We start from the raw sequence: 7,995 nt of genomic DNA, 5'->3' as shown, positions 1-7,995 counted from the left end.
AAATAAATATTTATTTACTGTGAAACAGTAGAGTAAAAAGCATTTGGAAAACTTTTAACTCTATTCAGTATTGGACTACTTGGTGTAAGTTTATGATATAAAACCACATTTTTACAGTTAAAACTGCTTATCCCTACTCTAGTCACTTGAGCAGTTTAACTAAGATGCTTCCGTCATCCTCTATAAAATTAAACTATTCAAGCATTCATACATTTGTAAAGTAGCACTCTCAGGTCAGCCCTGTCATATTTATACAGCTGTACTTTATTATTTCACCCATACTTTTTGCCTATCCACTTTCAATTGTGGTATTTTAATGCCATATTAAACACTAGTGGTCTGAAAAGGCATTCAACTACAGCTTCAGCCTTTTCTCCTCTCGCATCTCAAAGCATCTTCAACATAGCTGGGACAGCTTCTATGAAAATATCTAACACAGGTTTTCACATGCTATGAGGCCTCACTTCCCAGAAGCTGCAAGCAGAGATTCAGTATCCTGAACTACTTTAAGAGGTTTTTTTTTCCCAAAGCCTCCAAGATATACCCTTCGCTTATTTCTTCCCATTTTGTTTTTCTGACAGTAATACCGGATGGGTTGTTTCTGGCAGATGTCCTTTCCAGAACATTGCTATAAAAAAATAACACTAGTTTTAGTTGTTAAAGAAAAAAAATAAAAGAGAAATAAAAATAATGAGAAAAATGCTTCTACATGACAAAATGCTCACCACCAGCAGACCTGTCCAAGATGATGCCATGAAAAGTCAGACTCAATAATCAATGCCAATTTGATTATTAAGTAAAGTATTCTTTAATGTGACGTCGGGCATGCAGGAGATAGCTCCACGTAATGTGCGTGCAATGACCAGTACAATTCACAAAGGCTACATACAGTCAAAGCATACATATTCATCACTTTTCCTGGAACAGGTGTGTCTATTATAATCAGTTCCCGGAATTTATTTACATAAGTTTCCTCCCTTTGGCGCATGCGCTCTGCCCTCTGGGGGTCTTCTTCAGGGGTCTCTGGATGAAGTCCGTAGATCTTCCTCACAGTTGAACTTCCTTCTTGTGCATGCTCTTAGATTCCTTGGGCACCTCTTCAAGGTCGCATCTGGTCCTAGCTGGCTCTTCTTTCTCTTCTCATTGCGCTAGTCCTTGTCATCTGGCTTAATTAGATACAGTCACATTCTTTCCCATTCTTTCTAACTGCAGCCTTGTTAAAATTCTTTATTTAAGCATAACTATCCAGGCATAGGCTAGCTAAAAGTTATTATTCAAGCTAATCCTACATTTTAGTTCTAAAATCACAAAAGCTATACGTAATATTCAAATATATAATAGCTTAGCAACTTATAACAAATCATTTCTTCCTTCAAAGAAAATAAAGATCAACTGCTTTTGTTTCTTAAAAGGTTTTTAAATGTATTTTTCTACTTCAGATTTTAATTTTTAATAGTTTCCAAGAACAGTGAAAATTAGATGAGCAAAATTCAAGTGGAAAAAATACTTTGTCTTTCATATCACTAGTCAATGTCTGCCATTTGTCAATCATGTTTCCAAAAATAAGGTCTCTGCTAAGAACAGTCTCTTTGCTGTATATACATATACATATAATTTTCATTTCAGCTACTGAATCTACAATAATTTGAATAACAAGTGTTTGTGTAATCGATTACAATTAACACATTTTTAGTGTCAGATCCAAGTGTGATTTGCCTGGGCCACATTGACAGTTATGCAAGGACAAAGTTCTATGATTTGTCCAGCCTGCTAGGCCCCATGTTAGCAGTGTCACTGATCAATCTGCCCGGACCGGACCGGCAGTATTGCAAGGGCAAATTGATTTGTCCAGCCTGCTAGGTCCTTATAGGCAGTATCACTAGCAAACCCCTCTAATCCCTTAAAGCCAACTAGTAAAGTTTCTAGAGACTTATATATGTACACACAAACCAATTTTATTATAACAATTTGTGACAGCATTAAAGGTTCAGTGGTGGCTGGTGATAAGATAGTGTCTGTGAAAATATGTCTTGAGTGATATACAGTAAAAAGCAGTACGCAGTTAAACCCCAAGCATAGACACTAAGCACCACTACCACTGAGCACTGAACATTATGTTATGGGACAGAAAAGATTAAAGGATTGCTGCATCTCCTTCCTGACTTTCAAATATTTCCTGACCCTAACAGGAAAGAGAATCACACGTGATTACATATACTGTCTTACAAGCATCCTCTTCAGTTTAGTGTCATATTGCTCCACCTATTATTCAAAAAATCCCCTTGCTCTGCTGCTCAGATGTGAATGCTGCATTTAACACACTCCCCCCAAAAACAGATACCACTCAACTAGATTACAAGACATAAGGGTGGTAGAGTGGTAGAATAGGGCTTTCATAAACATACATCCTAACTTTACGGACTCCTTCACTTGTCCAAATCATAGAATAGAATCATTAAAGTTGGAAAAGACCTTTAAGCTCGTTGAGTCCAACCATAAACCTAACACTGCCAAGTCTACCACTAAACCATGTCCCTAAGCACCACATCTACATGTCTTTTAAACACCTCCAGGAATGGGGACTCAACTACTTCCCTGGGCAGCATGTTCCAGTGCTTGACAACTCTTTTAGTTAAGTGATATTTCCTAATATCCAGTCTAAGTCTCCCCTGGCACAACTTGAGGCTGTTTCCTCTCATCCTTGTAAGGGTCCAAGTACTAAGAGACGAGACAGAGACATTGTTGGTTGATAGAATGGATAATTTCATTTATTAATGCGCATGGAAAGCTGTCCGGACAGGGTCGACCCCGAACTAGCTTTGCTGAATTGTATTTATACTCAGGCAGTTACATGTTAGTCTATACAGAGTTTTACAAGCAAGATCGTAATCAGTTGGTTTGCATAATTTATGTCCGTTTGTAACAATTCAACAATTTACTCAGGCAAACAGTTTCTAGTCCCCCCTTCCCTATCTTACCTATAGGTACACATAGTTGCCATAGTTCTTGGTGCCCACAGTTCTGCCCAGTGCTTACTTATATTTTAGGTTTTATTCTTTGCCTGGTGATTTATGCTTCGCTTTGTTTTAACTTTAGCTGTTTAGGCCCTAACACTCCCCCCTTTTTCTTGAACATGAATGAAATCTTTGATTCTAATTCATTTGAGTCTAGGGGCTCGTAATGAGTGCTCAGGACGAGCATTTTTACTGCAGTGATTCGATTCTGTACAAATCTGAGAAAAGCATTTATAAGACAAGGTAAAACTGAATATCCTGGAGGGCTATTTCTAAGTGGGGTTCCCTGCACCCAGCAAGGCGAGCCCCTGGAGAGAAATGGTAATTTCCCGGATCATTGATGGTACGGATTCCCTGTTCTGTGCCTAAACCTGCATTAATATTACTTATCAGTTCGCACAGATCTAGGCTGAAAACAGGCTGCCCTGTTGTATTAGTTTCGGCTAAGGTTCGGCCAGTCTGAGTATCAGTTAGGGTCCTTTTTTCATTTATAGGTTGGTAGGAGTTCCCTTTTATATCTGAAATTGTTATAAATATTACAACAATCAATAATATTAGGTTTAGGTTTTTACCCTTCTGAGTTTTAACTTCAGTCCATAATTGTCGGATGAGTCTTGCACTGGTTCCCACGTTGATGTCTGCGCATCTTCCATTGTTGCTTTCTTGACTCATTTCTTTGCCACTATATTTGCTGTTTCATGTCTCATGGGAAATGCTTCTACCCAGCCCGAAAAGGTATCTATAAATACTAGTAAATACCTATACCCGAATTTCCCTGGTTTCATTTCTGTAAAATCTGCTTCCCAATATATTCCTGGTTCTTTACCTCGTTGTCTTTTCCCCAGTTTCATTGGCTTTGAGTTAACATTTACTACCTGGCATTGTGGACACCTATTTACGATATCAGTTATGAGTTGTTTTAGTTTCAACACCTGGTATCGGCTACCAATTAATTCCTTAAGTTTCTGAGTTTGTAAATGTGTGCCCTGGTATATTTGGTTTATTATTTTTTTCCCTAATCTGTGTGGGAGGATAATTTTTCCCGTGTCTGTCCTTGCCCAAGCCTCTATGCAATTTTTATCATTCCATTTATTTACATAAACTAGGTCTTCTGCGGTATATTCTGGTTTTTTCAGGTAACTCCGGCTCAGGTACCGTAATTAGCATCTGTACGGTGTCAGTTTCTCGTGCAGCTTGCTTGGCAGTTTTATCTGCAAGTCGGTTCCCTATGGCAACTTCGTCAATGCCTTTCTGGTGCCCAGGGCAGTGTATTACTGCCACTTGTTTGGGTTCCCAAATGGCTTGCAGGAGGGACAGTATTTTGTTTTTGATTCCTTTTCCCTCCGCTGTCAACAGTCCTCGTTCTTTATAGATAGCGCCATGTACGTGTACAGTGGCAAAGGCATATCTACTGTCCATGTATATGTTTGCTGTTTTCCCTTTTGCTATGTGTAAAGCCTTGGTAAGAGCAAGGAGTTCAGCCTTTTGTGCTGATGTGCCTTGTGGTAAGGCCGCTTTCCAGATTATTTGTGTGTTAGTTACTACTGCTGCTCCCGCATATCTTTTCCCATTATCGACGTAACTGCTGCCGTCTGTAAACAAGATCATTTCAGCATGCAGGAGTGGGGTATCCTTGAGATCTGGTCGTACCCCAGTGATCTGAGTGAGGATTTCCTTACAGTCATGAGGCTGTTCATCTAGTTCCTCAGGCAGGAGGGTAACTGGATTCAGGATGGCCGGTGGTTTAAATGTGACCTTTGGTTCATTTAGGAGAAGTGCCTGGTAGCCGGTGAGTCTCGCGTTGGTGATCCACTTGTCCGGTGGAGTGCGGAGTAGACTTTCTATGGCATGGGTTGTTGTGAGGACAAGATCTTGTCCCAGTGTCAACTTGCTTGCATCTTTGACCAGCTGGGCTGTGGCTGCAATTATTCGGAGGCAAGGAGGAAATCCCGTCGCCACTGCATCTAATTTTTTTTGCTGAAATAGGCTACCGGCCTCTGCCATGGTCCTAGTTTTTGGGTTAGAACCCCTTTGGCTACTCCTGCTTTTTTGTCTACATAGAGATGGAAGGGTTTAGTGATGTCGGGGATAGGTAGGGCAGGGGCGCTGAGTAGGTGCAGACTACAGTTCTCAGAAAGATTTCTCCACCTCCGGGGTCCAGTTGATAGATGCAGGACTGCCTTTAATCAGATCATATAGAGGCTGAGCTATCTCTGCAAATCGGGGTATCCAAAGCCTACAGTATCCTACAGTTCCGAGAAATTCTCTTATGTGCTTTACAGTGGTTGGCTGAGGATATTGGGTTATTACCTTTTTCCGTGACTCCGATAGGGTACAGACCCCTTCATGCAGATCAAATCCCAGATAGGTAGCATGGTTCTGGCATATCTGGGCCTTTTTCACTGAGACTCTATAGCCTTTATCTTGTAGCGTCCGTAACAGATTTTTAGTACCACGCAGGCAGGATTCGAAAGTTTCGGCAGCAACAAGCAGGTCATCTACATATTGTAGTAGAGTGGTCTCGGGGTTCTGTGTCCTATAGTCCCGCAAGTCTTCGTGGAGTGCCTCGTTGAAGATGGTGGGTGAATTTTTGAACCCCTGGGGGAGTCTGGTCCATGTAAGTTGTCCCTGGAATCCTTCTTGGGGATCTACCCATTCGAAAGCAAATAATGGCTGTGACTGTTTCGTGAGTGGGATACAAAAGAAGGCATCCTTCAAGTCCAGAACAGTGTATACGATCCATTTCGGTCCCAATAATGAAAGAAGTGTATACGGATTTGGGACTGTCGGGTGGATATCCTCGACTCGCTTATTTACTTCTCGCAAGTCCTGGACCGGTCGATAGTCACCCATCTCTGATTTCTTAACTAGTAACAGGGGGGTATTCCAGGGTGACTGGCATGGTGTTAGGATGCCGTATTGCCTGAGGTGGTTGATATGTTTCCTAATTCCTTCTTTTGCTGTCCAGGGAACAGGGTACTGTCGGACCCGTGCTGGAGTCGTGTTAGTTTTCAGGTGGACTATTACTGGTGGCCGATTTATGGCTAAGCCGGGTGGCTTCCCTTCTGTCCATACGTCTGGGAACTCTGTTAGGAGGTCTTGTAACAGACCGTCGGGCGGTCGGTACTCAGGCTCATAGATCATGTATTCATCCGCAGCCGAGACTAACATTTGTACTACGGGTTGTCCCATAGTGACAGTCAGGTTGCTTTCTGAAAACTGGATTCCTGCTTTTAGTTTATGAAGGAGATCTCTCCCCAGGAGGTTATATGGGGCATGAATGTTCTTCTGTTCCATTAGCCCCTTGTACCCATATCTTCTTATTGGGTAATTTCCCTAGGGGCTTTATTAGCGACGAAAATTGAGCCCCCGTATCTGCGATAAAGTCTATAGGTTTCCCCTCCACCTCAGTAGTCACCCGAGGCTCAGGGAGGGGCTCTGAGCCACGGCCCCATCAGTCTTTGGTTGTCAGGGCCAGGGTCTTTTTCTTGGGGCAATCCTTGATCCAGTGTCCCTTTGCCTTGTAATAGGCACACTGATCTTGGTCCAACTGGACAGTCCGCCCTGGTTTCCTCGGCCGGTCCCTCCATGCTGTCATTGTGTTCGTCTGTCTCTCTGTCTCGTGTAGGGTTAAAATTTTGACTATCCTTTTTGTCTGCCTGTCTTCTTCTTCTAAGTCCCTGTTGTTATAAACCTTTTCTGCTATCCCTACTAACTCAGTTAGATTTTTCCCCTCAAACCCTTCTATTTTCTGCAATTTCCATCTAATATCAGGGGCTGATTGGCTAGCAAAAGCCATGTTAATTGCTCTCTGGTTTTCAGGTGCTTCTGGGTTTATAGGACTATATGTTTTATACGCCTCTAAAAGCCTCTCTAAGAAGGCTGCTGGGGATTCATTTTTCCCTTGCATTACTGCACTAATTTTGGACAAATTGATAGGTTTTCAGGCTGCGGCACCAAGTCCGCCTAACAGAATCTGGCGGTAGAAACGTAGACTCTCCCTACCTTCTGCCGTGTTTGGGTTCCAGTCCAGTGGTTCCTTAGGACAGAGCTCCTCCAGTTGATGGACATCCAGCTGTCGTCCTGTCCTCTCGGCCGCCTCCTTATGGGTTTCTCTTAAAATAGGGTCTCTTTCCTCCCCAGTAAAGAGAGCCATTAACAATTGCTGAATATCAACCCAAGTGGGCTGATGTGTGAGAAAAACAGTTTTGAGAAGCCTAATGAGGTCTTGCAGGCTTTCCGAAAAGGGTTTGTGTTGTTGTTTCCAATTATAAACGCCTGAAGATGAAAATGGGGCATAAACCATATATGGAGGTCCTCTGCCTTCCGGTGGTGCCATCTCTCTAAGTGGCAACATTGGCACCGAAGGGGCTGCAAGCTGGTCTGACTCAATAGGTTTCTCTTTAGGTAAAGATGGATACAGTCCTGATGACGATGGGCCAGGTTCCGATTGGGATGCTGGCTCATGGTCATTCTGGAAGTTATAGACTGACCCAGAATGTGTCTTGGGGGGACTTAAGAGTTCCTCTTGTTCCTGATTATTCCTCTGATTTTGATTTGAATAAGGAGGGGGTGGGTCAGTTTCCCCCTCTGAAGGGCTTTGCTTCTATTTTTCTTTTCTCCCTTTTCGGTGGAGCTTGCCTCAAGGGGAGGGAGACAGTTTGATTAGCGGGAGGTAGGTGAGGTTTTAACCATGAAGGTGGTTCTTCTACCAAGTACCGCCACGCTATAATATAAGAGATTTGGTCCGGATGGTTATTGAATGTTTTCTCTTGGGTTGAGTAAATTTGGGCAAGGGCGAACGTCCCTTCAGGTGGCCAGCCTGTCTGGAACGTTGGCCACTCAAGTTGGCAAAACATTTTTAATTTCCCTACGTACACCGTGTCTCCCGATAATGCAGCCCGCGCCTGGTAATCCATAAAATGTTGCACGACTAATTCTAGCAGCATAACTGCCTTTTTACTTTTACTCTGACCCATTT

At 42.6% G+C, this 7,995-nt stretch overlaps 1 pseudogene; it reads right to left on the bottom strand.

Moving 5' to 3' along the window:
- Positions 1–3,682: 3,682 nt before the first annotated feature.
- Positions 3,683–7,353, bottom strand: LOC128850229 (uncharacterized; annotated as a pseudogene).
- Between the last annotated feature and the right edge of the window lie 642 nt (positions 7,354–7,995).

Source organism: Cuculus canorus, chromosome W (assembly GCF_017976375.1).
Source record: "Cuculus canorus isolate bCucCan1 chromosome W, bCucCan1.pri, whole genome shotgun sequence".
Classification (NCBI taxonomy): Eukaryota; Metazoa; Chordata; class Aves; order Cuculiformes; family Cuculidae; genus Cuculus; species Cuculus canorus.
The sequence above is the reverse complement of the archived record's forward strand: the minus strand, read 5'-3'. Positions and strand labels throughout refer to the sequence as shown.